Genomic DNA, 15,799 nt, shown 5'->3' with positions numbered 1-15,799 from the left:
TCAAACTGATTGAATTAATGATTAAATCTTCTTTTAAAAATAATTTATTCATTCAATAAACTAAGTCAATTGGATTAAGAACTAAACTTCTGGTCTGATTTTTAAAAACTTTGTGTTAAGATTGTAATTAATCAAATTAAGTTACAAATTTAAGGAGAATGTTACATCAATAACATTTGAACCTTAATCATCAACCTGCCAACGATTGCTCCTATTGGCATATTTTTATTTAAATTAGTGAAATTATCTTTAACATATTAGATCAAAAAGATCATTTTAAAAAATAAAAAAAAATAATGAAACGAATTGATCTGAATAGATGGAAATCAATTCATCTCGATTCGATTCAATTTCGGTTTATTTTTAAAAAAAATAATAATTTTTTCAAAAACCAATCTATGTTCACCCTTATTTGATTTCAACTTTAGACTTACACGATGCAATTCATTTACGTAACATCAATAACTTGTCGGCTAATCATGCAATTTAATTTGACAAATTTTTTTTATTCCTACTGTTATTGGTTAGGAATGATTCCAAATCATTAGGATTTTCAAACCCTAATTTCATTTTCTCAAAATTCATAAATTAAATTAAAATACAATGATTGAATCTGAAATTTGATGATAATACAAAGAGTAACCTCATAATTTGACCAAACTAATGAAAAATCAAAGCCTTAATTAGACAACTTTAATCAAATAAATTATATTTACTCTAAGCTTTAAGCTGAGTGGTGATACAGTGAGTATTTGGCTCCTTTTTCAGACCTATGGGGGTTAGGCACATTGGCCGAAATTGTTGGCCGTTTTAATACATTCTTAAGCAACTCTTTCGCTGGCTTCTCACTCACTACTAACCCATTAAATTTTTGGTCATTTTCAATTAATATCTTTATTTCTCCAATGTTGATGATTGGCTCATATTTTCACTTGTTATTTTCTAAATTGCACATTCTTGATGGAAACATTTTTTTTTTCTTTTTAAACATCAAAATTCAAACCCTAAATACAGAGGTTTGATCACTTACTCTTTTGAGAATATATAATCCAAAATGCTTTTAATTTTAATTATATGATGTCAATACACATAAATTGTGTAGAATATTACAAGATTCGGAAAATTGAAACAAATCAAAGAATTTTATTTATAAAATTGAGTTACAATTTTTAGAAGTTTCTTAAATACAATAAAAATTCTTTGATTTTTCTCTTCAATGAAACTTTGATAAAATAAGTTGTTTAGATTTGATTTTGGGTAGATGCAGGTTGCTTCAGAGGTCGTCAAGACTTGATCCAAAAGTGTTTGAGACTTGATTTTGTGTCGATGAGGTTCAGTTCAAATGTCATAAAGACTTGATCTTGAAAATAAGTTTGGAGAGTTGCTTGCTTAATATTGTCTAAGAATTGATCCAAAATCCTTTGACACTTAATTTTGGGTTGATGAGGTTAACTTCAAGTGTTTTTGGGACTTGATATTGAAAAAAGAGTTTTATCTACTTTGTATTGACACAATATGAATTGAAGATAATTTTAATTTAAGGGTCATCGAGATGTCTTAATCTTAACATCGATGTGCAAATTATTTAATGGAATGAATTAACATTAAAAAGAATTATTTATGGATAGAAAATCTAAGTAATTAGGTTGCTAACCCTAAACCCAATTCAAATACAACTCTTGCAGTTTTTCTCTATAAACATAAATTATGAGTGTCGATTTTCACAAACACATATCGAGGGGAAACTTCGTTTAAATTTAGTGAAAATTTATTTGAATTATTTTTCATGAACTCAAATAAATTCTATTTTTTAGTTTTAATAAAATTTTATTATGACTTAGTAATATATATATTGTCAAATTAACGTGAAGTATATATAATATATTATGTGAGTTGTCATACCAACATAATAAAAAATTAATGTTTAATCAACATTTTATTAAAAAGTGATTTGACTTTTTAAAAAATTTATAACCAAATTTAATTAAAAAATACAAATCAAATTGAAAAAGATATAAATGTTGACAACTAAATTTGAGATTATATTTTATTTATCAAATATTCCTTAAATATCATATAAATTCACAATAATTGAAATATAAATATTTAAAATAATTGCATCATTTAACAGGGAAGCATAAATTTTAATGCAACAGCTAGCCGACAACAAATTGTTAAATGAAAGGCAAATCAAATCAATCTTTGCAATGCATTCAATCTAAGACCAAGGTAGGTCTTTTTTCACCTTAGCAAAAAATCTGGTTAAAGTATTTGGGATGGAAAATAAAGAAAAAAAAAGTTAAAACAACGTAAATTGAAAAAATTAAATTGTTTAAAAAATAGAGATTGATTGTATAAAATTAACTTAATTTTTTTTTGTTTGAAATGATTATTTAACGTGTCACGTCAGTTTGTCGTTATACTATTAACGACAATTAATAGTTCAATGACTAAAATGTTATAACACGTTAATGTAAGTAACTAAAACGTAACATTTCAAATATAAATGACTAAAATGTAATATAATGTAAACAAAAATGACTATTTTAATAGTTGAAATAAAGGAAAAAGTAGAAGAGAAAAAAAAAAAAAAAGAAAGTTAAAAGAATATAAAAGAAAAATTAAATTGCTCAAAACAAAAAATGAGACCAATTATATAATTTAACATAAAATTTTTGTTTAAAAGATAATTTTCTTAAAATTATTGCTTCAAACAAGTATTGTATTTTTTGATAAATTACAATAATATAATAAAACTCGAACAATAAATGTGACTAATATAATTTAAACTCAGACCAGAAACGAAAACTTACATTTAACACCAGTTAAAGCTATTTTTCTTTTTGGGTCTTATCTATTTTTCTTTTTTTCTCCACATTTTTCTATCCAATATAAATATATAATACATCAATTTTTAGGTGAATATCCACCGACATGATGACCTGCCTAATTTTTTTTTTCTTTTGTCGAGCTAGGGTTTTATCTTTTTCATAAATAAAGCATGCCGCTGAACCCGATCTGTGCATTACCTTTTCATTTTAATAATCTTTTTTCTTGCGAATATTATTAAAAAATACTAAATAATTATTCATCTATTGATGAGGTATTATTACTCAATCAAAATAATAATAATTTATATAAATTAATATTTTAAATTTATTTAATTAACAAAATTTAATTTTGTATAAAAGAGCAATCTATCACAAATAAAGTCACAAGTAAGTTTGGCTATGTTGTGATAATGATTTTGACCATAATGAATGTAACGTACATGCAACAATTGTTAATGTAATTTGAATTTAACCTAAATTTGTATTAGAATTAACTTGATATAAAAAAATGTTTTAAGCTAACCTTGTTTTACTTAAATCGCAGCCTCACATTTATACATCTAATTCAAAAATAAAAGATTGTCTTTATAGTAACCAAACTAGAATACAGTCTCTTGCTTAATCTAATTATGTATTTTTTGTTGTGTATCACAAGGAAAAATAAGAACAAGTAATAAGTCAAAACTGGTAACTAAAAAATTAATGTTGTAGCATAATGTTGTGCTTCTTAATGTTGGCACAAGCCCAACCACAATAGTTGCATAACACATCTTGATAATCACTATTTTGGAATTTTTGACAAAGTGTAATCTAGAATCCAAGTCCAAAAATAACTTAAAACAAAATAAAGTATTGTTCAAATTACAACTAAATATAACTCCCTTTAAACATAATAACCCAAAGGGAAAATTGTCTACAAAAATTCAAAGATGGACTTTAAAGGTTGTAATATTCAATTTTGGTTAGTAACATTTTATCTCTTTCTTAAAATAAAGAATATTATATTTTGGTTAGTAAAATTGTGCTACTAAACGTATCACTTTCAAAGCAACAACTCTTGTTTAAAATAGTTATGGTTCAGAACGACTATTGTTCAAGAATAACTATGTCCAAAATAGTTATGTCCAAAACAAGGCTTTAGTTAAAAAAACTATTATCCAATGTAGTTGTTATCTGAAAACAACTCATGTTGAGATCAACTAAAGTTCGAAACAACTTTTGTTTAGAATAATGACGTTTCGGGAATAGTTATGTTTACAACAACTTGTATTTAGAACAATTATGTTTTTCTAGAAGAACCATTATTCAAAATAAGCTTTACCAAAGAAAGCATTACCACAGAAGAACTCTTATTCAGGACAACCTCTACATTGAGAACAACTATGTCGAGAACAACTCACGTTTGAAACAAGTCAAAATATCATTATTTAATAACAACTCTCATCCGAGAACAATTATCGTCTTGTGTTTGAAGAGATGTTTTGCGAAAAATGTTTCAAGTGTTACTGATTCGCCAAATTAGAAGAACTAGAAGTAATCTTGGAATACAACAAGGGTTTTAGGTTATCTTCGCTTTTGGGATGTTCCGAAAAGTATAGCTTGGTAGATCAAACGTAGAGGTAGTTAAGAGTTCTCTTTTTAACATTTTCCTATAACGCTAAGTGATTTTCCTTCCTTTTAGAAACATAATGAATTCTTCTTACTATTCACCAGCACCAACAAAACCTTTCAGTATCCCTTCTTTAGCATTAATGTAATCGTAATTGAAAATTAATTACATTATTCATATTAATTACCAACTTTGTAACTTACATTCTTGAAACATTATAAATATGAGCTTTTCACAACTGGTAAAAAGACCTTTTTTTTTAGAGGGGCACTTTTGGCATTTTTAACATTTTGAACTCTTGAAGGACTCTTTTTAAAATTCTCTCAACTTACTTATTTGTTAAGCCTGATCGTCGGTCATATTTCTTTTTCTCCACCTTACCAACCACCATATGCCGTTGCACTTAGTGTTACCGAATATGCTCTAGTCTTTCTCTCCACCTTCTTCCAATACATCTCGTTTACCTGTTTGTAGTGCTTTATCTCTTCATCAAAAGAACCCTCTACAAGGGTATTTAGCTTATAAGTATTGAATGTATTGCAACACACCACACTTTCTCTTGTTATTGCTCATAATAAGGGAGTTAACAAAGTCTAACTTAAGATAAAGATTCTTCAAAGTTTGAAACCTTGTGCATGAGACAACATATTTGGGGCACCAGGTGTGGGAACTTCAACTTTCTCTCCAAATAGGTCATTTTCAACTTTCTTAACAACAAGAGCTTTAGTTTGGATGGTGTCATCATTATGGCTTCCAGTATCAAATTTGATATTATATTTCAATTCATAAGTGATTGTCGTTGGATCTAGTGCCTTAAGTGTAGTATTTTTGTCAATGTACACTTGTAATTTTTTTCGAATAGATTTTTTAATAAAATTATTCATTGATATACATTGTATAATTGTCCTCATATGATTTTTGCAAGCAAAGAAAAAAAGGAAGCAAATGTTGCTCGTTAATCGTCTAATATTTAAACTAATACTAAGATGTATTATGTAGTCGGATCATAACACGAAAAGACACATTATATTAGTAGAAAAACCTAAACATGTCCTTAGTCTAATAAAAAATGAGCAAATCGATTGAATGACTAGTATATTGTCTATCAAGTCCAATTAAGGAGATGTTTTGTCTTGGGCATCGGAGCGGATGACTCCCAAAAGATAGAGACATAGATGTGACTAACTGGACTTACAGTACAGTGATCTATCATAATTTGATATGTCAAATTAAGCTCCTTAGTGTGATTAAAGAACTTGTTTCTGAGCAATATATATGTATTTGTCATGCTTTTACTTAGTTTTGGTTCATTGCACAAATAAGTGATTAATGTGTGTTTTATGCTATTTTGAGACCTGAGGTGACCAATTGACATTTAAGACATCTAACGAGGTTGGTGGATGATGTAGGGAGCCCACAGTGGCCTAAATGGAGCGAGAACATCATCGAGAAGGAGGGTATCGCGATATTAAAGCATAAAAGTCATGATACCCCTGACAGTGTTGAAACAAGAAAGCTCGAGTCACCTACAGGGGTATCGTGATACCCAAGACTCCCAAGGACCCCCACTTCAAGACTGGAGCTGATATCACGTTACCTTATTCTGGGTATTGGGTATCGCGATATCACTGTCAAGGGAGACAAAAAATGATCACAGGGGCAATCATTGTCCAACATGGCCCCTAATCAAAATTACATTTAGAGACAGTTTGGTTAATATTTTTGTACGTGAACTCTATTGAAATAGGACAAATTGGCTGAAACAAACACTACACTTCACATTTTTAGGTTTTTAGGATTATTCTCTTTATCTCTTAAGGTTTAGTTTTTTTCTCCATAATTTAGAGTTTTATTTCTTCCTTATTTTTCTGATGTTTCTTAGTTTCTTGTAGTTAGTTAAGTTAGCTACTATTGTAACTAGAATCTATTTGCTTATTTAGTCCTTTAAACTCTCTTGTAGTTACAATCTAATCCATTAATCGAATGACATTTTGCTTTATTGCATTTCCTTTGTTAAAAATCACTCCTTTAATGTTGTTTACTTTTCTTACTGCCATTGTTGTTGTATCCAAGCTTTTGCAAGAAAGCTTGGGTTTTATTGATTTGCTTAGGGTTTAAGTTAATGTTATTTTCATTTGATTTCTTATTGATTATGGGCTTCAATATGCGTATGAGTGGCTAAATATTTAGGGTTGGTTGATGAAAATGTTGGGTAATTGATTTTTAGGTTTAGAAACGAAATTGTAAAACTAGATTAAATCGAATAGACTTAAAAACTTAGTATTGACGCCCTTAAGGGAAAATCAAGATAAGTGAGGCTGATAGGAGATCTTGTTGGGCGCCAATTTGATAAGTCCCAAGTTAATTGGTGAGGTTGTGAGATAAACCAAACTAATTTGTCGAAATTGGTAAAGTTGAGGACAAGAGGTAAAATGAAGCCGATTTAGGAGTAATAGAAATTTAAACCCATAATTCTACAGTCAACCAACCACATGAAAATCAACCAACCGCTCCCTGTTATCGTATTTGCTCGTATTTGATTGTCGTGTAGTTTGTTTTCTTTACAATTTAGTCCTTTGCAAATTTTAGTTAGTTAGTATAATCACACTCTTGAATGGCTTGTCGTACTATAGTATATAATGAGTATTTGTTTAGACTTTTTAATTGCACATTTGTAGCTTGAATTCATTTAATCACCAACTCCTTTGGGATCGATCTTCGGAGTACTCCTATACACCGTTGTACAATTTATATTGCAACTGACCTATCACACTTAAAGACACCACATATAATTATTTTAATTTGAGTATTATTTTAGTCTTGATTCTCGCTTAATCGCGGTGCTCACACCTCAAGGGTTGGCCAGGCGGTCATACATTGGATTAAACAGAAGAAGAATAGATCCTGAATCCGTTTATGAATTTATTCACTTATGACATTCATAGTGTGGCATACCTAAATCCTGAATGGATGATGGACTATGTATGCATTTCTCATACACTTTGATGTAAGTAAAAGTCTGGGTTTGAATAGATAACAACATTACATATATTATATAATTATAAACATTACATATAATAAGCACATTTTAGTTATGTTTATACAACATTTCTATTAAAATAAAATATCTATACAAATTTTTTGTTTTATAGGAAGCAAACGTGTATTGTGTTATCTCATGTAAAAGTAAAATTAATTATTACATTCAAAATTTAATTTATAAAACATAAAAAAATTTAATCTATTTAAACTTGCTCAATCCAAATCGATCCAAATTCGAGAAAATCCAAGCTTAAAAAATCTATATCCAAAAGGGCGTAAGTCCAAGAAAATCCAAGCCCAAGTTGATCTAAACCTAAAATAATCTGACCTTGAGATAATCTGAATCAAAGATAACTTGATCCAAGCCCACCTCAACTCACTCGTTTGCCACCTCTAATTGTAAAAGTAAAGTTAAGATAGTAAAAAAATATGTAACTTATAGTAAATTTACAACCATGTTACTTGATTAATAATTAAAAATTCAATCAATCATGTTATAATAGTATAGATAGATAAACGGATCAACCCGACGTAAATTTAATTAATTAGAAGTTTTGCTGTCCTTCCATTTGGCATTTCATTAACTAAAAAACATCAGAAGATATTCATCCTTCATTATCGTTATAATATATTTTCCATGCATAGGTTCAAACATTTTGAAATAATTGGTATGGTATTTACAATATCTATTCGTAGTACGTACTTGAAAGGCAATCATCATCATCAGCATCCATGGCCCTAGCTAGCTTTGACTTGTGAAGATGTCTTCAAAACGTTTGGCAGCCAACATATTCATGACTTGCTTCCTGATTAATGTGGGTCATCAAATCTGTCAATACCGTAGTCAACTTCCCATTGTGTTGCTTCATTAGCTAAATCACCTTTTCATTAACAATATTCGTTTCTTTTTCTTTTCCTTTTTTGTGATTTTTTTCTTTAGATTTGCTTCTAAACCGGTTATTCTATAAAAAAAAATTATACATATAATCAAATTCATGAGCTTCAAACTTACTGTATTTAGGGTTAAGGTTACTACTTATCTTTTTATCTTCGCCAATGATTGATTTGAGCAAATATATATTTTTATAGAGAATGTACCTTATTTTATAAAATTAAGATATCTTACACTTCTATTTTACAATCCATATAAATTAATTCTTTTAAGTTTCATGCTTACCCTATCTATATTTAAAGTTTAAATCCATAGCATCGTCTTAAAAATACAAAATATTTTGTCGTTGAAAATGCAACTTGAAAATTAAACAGATGGTTATTAAAATGAAATCAGAGTTAGTGGTATGTGGGGCTGCGTAGTGACCTGTCATGCATTCATGGTGTTACATCTTGTGTTGTAAAAGTAAAACCGTGGGCCTCATTAACAAAAATGGGCAACATTTCTCGATGTATGATAAAACCATAACTTACTTTTGATATAATATATTGTAGGGTTTTGTTCAAACTTTTGTGTTTGTTTTCAATGACTTGATACCACCTACGTCCATTAAGTGTTATTCCTACAAATTTATAATTCTAATTTTAATTTTAAAAATGTGTGGATATAATATTAAGATTATTATTTGATACTCTATTAATAAAAAATTTAATTCTATAATAGAGTTTAAATATTGTCATATTTAATCTCATTATAAGTTCTGAGAATATTTGTCTTTTTGTTTTTTAATAATGTTTAGAACTAGACATAGTCTCTCCCCAACCCATAAATAAGAAGATAATGCGCTTCAAAGAGCTCGAACCCACGTCCTCTTATATTGGCAACAATGTCCATACCAATCAAGCAAACACTCAATATGCAAGTAATGGGTCATTTTAACAATTAATCATTTGCGTAAAAGATTGGGTAAATTACATTAGTTGTCAATCAATTATTAGTAAATTTCTTTTTCTGTCACTCATTTATAAAAAATTACAAAATGGCCACTCAACTACTAGTAAATTTCTTTTTTGTCATCCAACTATGAAAAGTTATAAAATGGTCACTCAATTATTCAATTTTGTCTTTTTTTATCACCAGCTGGTTAATGGTGGCAACTCTTAAAATTAGCATGCTAACAAATTTAACCTTCAATATTTATACATTGTGTCAATTTAGTATTGATTCTAAAAAATCTAACCCTCAACATTTATATATTGTGTAATTCAGTCTTTTTTTCAATTTTGCTTTTATTTGCGACCCTTTCACCTAAAAAGCTAAAAACAATTATCAACTAAATTTGATTAAAAATATGCAAAACTCTTAATGTCATAAGAAAGGCAAAACTGCAAAAAAAAAAAATTTATACAATGTGTAAAGAGTGAGAGTTAAATTTTTTAGAATGAAGATTAAATTGACAAAATTGATAAATGTTGAGGGTTGAAGTTGTCATTATGCCAATTATAAAAGCTGCCCACATTAGCCCACTAATGATCAAAAAAGACAAAATTAAATAGTTGAATAATTAAAAATAAATTTACTAATTGTCAAGTGACCACTAGTATAATTTACCCAAAAAAAATTATGAACCTATTTTAAATTAGATATTGTTTCAACATGAACATTTAAACTCTGTTGGTATCTTATTTAAATTGATGCAACCAAAATTTAAATATGATTTATTAATGGATTTAATACTAACATCATGACATGCAAAGGTGCAATAGTTTAGAGCAAAATTAGCGCAAACTATCATTATAGAAGGGCCTACTTTAAGATGGTAGGGGAAGAGAAAGCTAAGCTTATCCATTGAAGCTATGTATGTCACCTTCATCTCCATTGAATATTGCAGCATATGATGAATGGTTGTCACCATCCTCATGACGAGAAATTTCGATTCATAGAGATCCCATGTGGGGCAGGTTTGGAATGATGGCTACCAACCAAATACTTGATAATTTGAACCTCTCAAGGGGGGGTTGGGGATTGCTCAATAATTATTATTACAATAGAGAATTTAGGAGACATTCAAAACTAAACAAAATAATAATATGTGATGAAGTGGTCCAATTTTAATATAATGATAATTTTTTTAAATTTTTTTTTAAGAAATAGTCTATGTGGGATGCACTACTAAAGATGTAGCTAGGATACTAAGTAAGGATTTTGACTTTTGTCAAAGTATTTACTATCGAAAATAGTGACTAATTTTTTATTGTAAATGGAATAAGTAAATAACGAGCCATGAAATATATTTCATTTTCATGAGTTGTGATCGAATTATTAATTACATAATTAAAAGATAAGGTAAGTAATTACTATGTTACGGTAACTAAACGAGATATAAAATTTATAATTTAATATAAAATTCTTTTTGATGGGTAAGGAGTCAAAGAAGAGGATGATTGTTGGCTGGAAAACAGAAGGAGAGAGAGGGGGAGGGGCGGTAAGCTTTCATCGTTGATTGTAGTTAAAAGTTGTCTTATCGATTTGTGGGAGTGAGTTGTCACCCTTGAAAACCTTAATCATGAAACTTAAGAAAGTTGAAAGGCTTTGATTTAGGTATTAATTTAATTAATAAATTATATATGAGTTGTTGCCCAAAAGGAAAAAAAAAAAAAGAAGTTTCAAAGATATGTGATTTGTGAGTATCTTCTTCATTGGGCAAAAGTATATTCAATTGAACCATCAATATCTCACCAAATTTTGACAGGTGTCTTCCACAGGCTATAAGTTTTAAATCATTAGTATAAATATTATTGTCAATACAAGAAGACGTGAGTTCGAATGTGCTAAAGCATATTATTCTCTTATTTATGTGTTGAGGAGGAGCTATAGATAATTTTAGATATTATGTCGAAACAAAAATATATATGATTAGAACTTATATCCATATTCAATAATTTCATGCATAATGTGCAAATAATACTTCAAATTTAAGTTTGGTTCGAAAATAGATTTATCATTATTAATTAGAGTTTGAGTTTGAATTCGAGTAATTTGAACTATCAAGTAAACCAATTTGAATATTCAATTCAAGCAACTCACAAGTCTAATTAATTTTTATTCTTTATAACAAGTTTTGAGTATTAAGTTATTATCTTTAATAAATACACCTAAAATTGAAACCTTAATTTTTTTTAAAAAATGCAAAACTCTAATTTTGTTATTTAATTATAAAAATTATATTATAAAATGAGTTTGAATTTGAATTCAAATATGTAAATCATATAAACAATCGAGCAAAACTTGAATAATTAAATTTAAATTTGAGGTGAGTTCGAGCTTCGATAACAATACTTGATTGATTTCAAGTTAAATTTCAAATAATTTTTGATTATCTAAATTGAACAAAATGCTCGATAAGATAAGACCAAGTTTTGTTTATAATATGAAAATATAAAAACACAAATGTTATATCAATTATCCTTTCAACTAATTATGAGATGTTGTATGGTAATCGCTTACTTCATCCATAATCATTAAGTTAGAAGTAATATATCTAAGAATGAAGCATATTTTATGTTTAACTATTTGTCTTTAAAAAAACACTGACGAGAGAATTAATTATTATTATGGGACAAAAAAAATTATCCTTTCAATTATTCTTAAAAAATAGGCTACTCTCCAACACTGTAACTGGGTCTGCTATAGGTACTGACAAAGTCTTATCATATGTGCACAGTCAAGAGGGTATAGACTAGGGCTCATAGGCTTATAATTTGTGGGATTATATTACCTTCTCAGTATGGGCTCTAGAGACTGTTCAACTTTTGAACCTCAAAACCACACTGGGCTAGCTTTGCCCTAATAGGATGTTGAAAATTGAGATTATTGGCCTGTCTTTTTTCATTAACATACCGTCTGAATAAGTAAGGCATGGTTTTTTTAACCAAATTGGTAGAGGAACTAATTAAGTTATTAATTTGACTGGTTTATTTATTTTGATTAAATAAATTATTAAAAATTTTATTAAAATTTAAAATTTTAAAAAATCCAGTTTAAGCCCTTGGTTTAATTGACTTTTGCTTGATTCAACCGGTCTATATTGATTTGATCAAATAAATAATTAAAATATTATAAAAATAAAATATTAAAAATTCAATTCAACTAGCCCGTACCATTTTCCAAATCAACTTATCTAATACCTTTTTCTGAAACGGTACCCTAATTGGTTCCCAATTTGACCACCAATTTAGTTTATTTCAAACAATCATGAATTACAAACAGTATAAAACATGAAAACAAAATTATATATATAATTTTATAATATAATTAATTATTTTTATAATATTTTGATAAAATTTTATTATTCTAATAAAATAAGTACAAAATTTAATCAAAATGTATATATAATAATATTTATTTTCAGTACTTATGATAAATTTCTGAAAATAAAAAAACTAAATTTTAAATTTATAAAAATATAAATACTTATGACAAATTTTAACATTTTATCTGCACGTAAAGTTACTGTAAACGTGTTGGTGAAGCCCTATCTCCTATAGTCGCGTTAAGTGAGTGTAAGACAACTTTCGCTCAATTGCGGCAGTCCCCGACCGCGCAGCCACTTCTATTTTATATATTACATTGCACTTTTTAACTCATCACTCTCTTGATTTTATTATTATAAGATATTTGACATATTCATGGTGGATTAAAAAGTTCATGTAATATATATTTATTAAAATTTATATAAAAATCAAATGATATTTCGATTGTACTCGTAAAGATAAAGTTTTTTATATGTATCTTCGGAGATAAAGTTGGGAATTTTTTTATAGGAAGAAATTATGTTGTATACTTATAAAAGTTAGAAATGTAATTTCACGGTTCTAATAGCTTATATTTTTATAATTTTAAAAATTAAATTAAAATTTTATTATTTTAAAAAGGTTAAAGTGTAATTTTATTTTTACTAAATTAAAATCTTTTACAACATAAATGGCCAAAGTTAAATTTTACATTTTTAGGGGAACTCAGCTATTGTCAGCCCCTTTGTGCATGTTGTTCTAAATTCAAATCTCATTATAGACAATTTTCAATTGATTTAAAAATATAAACATATAAAAAACACTTTTAGAATGATATTTCTTTGTATATATAAATGCATTTTAGTAAATTTTCAACTGAATAAATATTTAGTTGACTTGTGATACCAACTCAGTTACATGCTTAAATATATCTATAGATTATTGTTGATACAATGCTTACTTTTGCCCATAAACTCTGTAACGCCCCGAATTTTGTCCTAGAAGTTTTGGGTTTTGAGTGTAGTGACAGTGAGAAGGTCGCACACATGAGTTAAGTTGTGCATTTTAGTGTCAAAGTGATTGTTGGTCCAATGGTTGAGTGAGTGTTAGTGTACTTTGAGGTTTCGAGTTCAAGTTTTGTATGCGCTCTCTGGATGAATTTTTTTCTTTTTAAGTTTTTATTCTGCTACTTATTTTTATTTCATTTTATTTGATTGTAAATTATTTTTATTATCTTTATTTTTATTTTTGGTCTCTTTTTGGACGTTATTCTTTCTTTTCTTTTTGGGGGATTTTCTCTGGCTTTTCTTTTAGCATTGTTGTGATTGCTTGGGAAACGTTTCGTCTGCAGCCATTAGAATTACGTTCCTCCGTCATCATCTCCTATCGCAAAACAGGTGTGGGATTCAAACCTTGTCTACAGTTCTTATCTGTTTATTTTATTTTGTGAATCTTCGTTTTCGGCTTTGCTTGATCGTATGCTAACCCTTTTAGTTTTGGGTTTTTAGTCGATGGAAGTGATGGGAAATCGTCACATTCTGATGTATGTTGATAGGGTAAAGGTTAGGGACGGTTCTGGTGCCTGAAACTACAGTTTTTGGGTTGTTTTAGTGTGATTTCGTAATCTCCTCGACAGCCACATGGGAGTGTGCTGAGGCACATGGCGGTGTCGATTTAGGAATTAGGGTTCCAGGCCAAATTGGATGCCATACTGCTTGGCCATACAGTCGTGTGGCCGATTTGGGGAAAGTTATCGATTTTCACACGGCCGTGTCCCTTGGGCACACGGGCGTGTGAGTTTGGAAATTAGGGATTTGAGATTTGGAGTCACACGGCCTGGCCACACGGCCTGGCCACACGGCCATGTGACTGATTTGGGGATTTAGGGATCCCACACGAGCGTGTGTTTCGAAACACATGGTCGTGTCTGGTGGGCACACGAGCGTGTGAGACCCTCATACAACCATGTCTTACCTGCACCTTATTTTAGTGATTTTGGACAGTGAGTTACACGACCTATTCACATGGTCGTGTCCTTGCTTCACATGGGCATGTGCTTCTGTCACATGGCCCTGTGCTACCCTTCACAGGGGGGTTTGGACCCCCACACAGCCGGAGCACACGGACGTGTGGCTTTATCTTGCCAAATAATGATTTTAGGTAAAATTTAAGTGTAATCGCAAATCCACGTGCTCCAACCCTCAACTAAGCCTTATTGAGGGTAATTATGGCTCTGATATGGGCTTGATATGTGTGTCATTTGTGATTGGTTATGTGATAAGCTTGATACTGAATTCGAGCTATGAGTGTGCACATGTATGATTATGTAAATGACTGATCAGATGTGACTGTCTGTTTCTGATTAATTATCTGATACTGGTATTCTGATTTTGTACATCTGACTGTATCATACATATGCATAAACTAATTTGGGTAGGATTTTGAAGAGAAGGAATATTGACTGAACTAAACTAGCAGCTGATCTGTTGGTTATTAGCCCCTAATACGTAGAGGGTCATGGGTGGTCCCAATACCCTGAGGGTCGTAGACAATTTTACTGTATTGTGGACTACCGCACTGCATCGTACAGTACATATGTTAGCATCGCTGCGTATCATTGACAGAACTGGCAGTTTTACTGCAACCTAACGGTATAGCGGTTTACCGCATTGCACTGTACCGCATGTACATTAGCTACGCTACGTACTATTATCTAATCTGGCAGTTCATACTGCATGTCTGTACTGCGGTTTACCGCATTGCACAGTACAGTTTATACTCTAGCTTTGCTGCGTAATATACGTGACTGACAGTTTATCTGCATATTATTAGTCCCAATACCCAGAGGGTCGTGGATAGTTCTGATGGACATCGTTTTCGGGAAACCCAGGATGACATCAGTTAGAGTGCAGGGTTGAATGAGCCTTATGAGGTCCTGAGTGGAGTGAATGGTGGGAAGAGCTTAAAGCTCTTATGAGGAGTGATGGGGAACGGATAGGTGTGTTGGCTGGATGGGTGGGTTTCTCTTAACTCAATTGCATTCATATGTATCAAATTGACTGTTCGACCGAAATGTCTGATTGACTGTTCAACTGAAAGTCACTTGTGCCCATGAGAATTTCATAGATTTTGA

The sequence above is a fragment of the Gossypium arboreum genome, chromosome 2 (genome assembly GCF_025698485.1).
Source record: "Gossypium arboreum isolate Shixiya-1 chromosome 2, ASM2569848v2, whole genome shotgun sequence".
NCBI lineage: Eukaryota > Viridiplantae > Streptophyta > Magnoliopsida > Malvales > Malvaceae > Gossypium > Gossypium arboreum.
The sequence above is the reverse complement of the archived record's forward strand: the minus strand, read 5'-3'. Positions refer to the sequence as shown.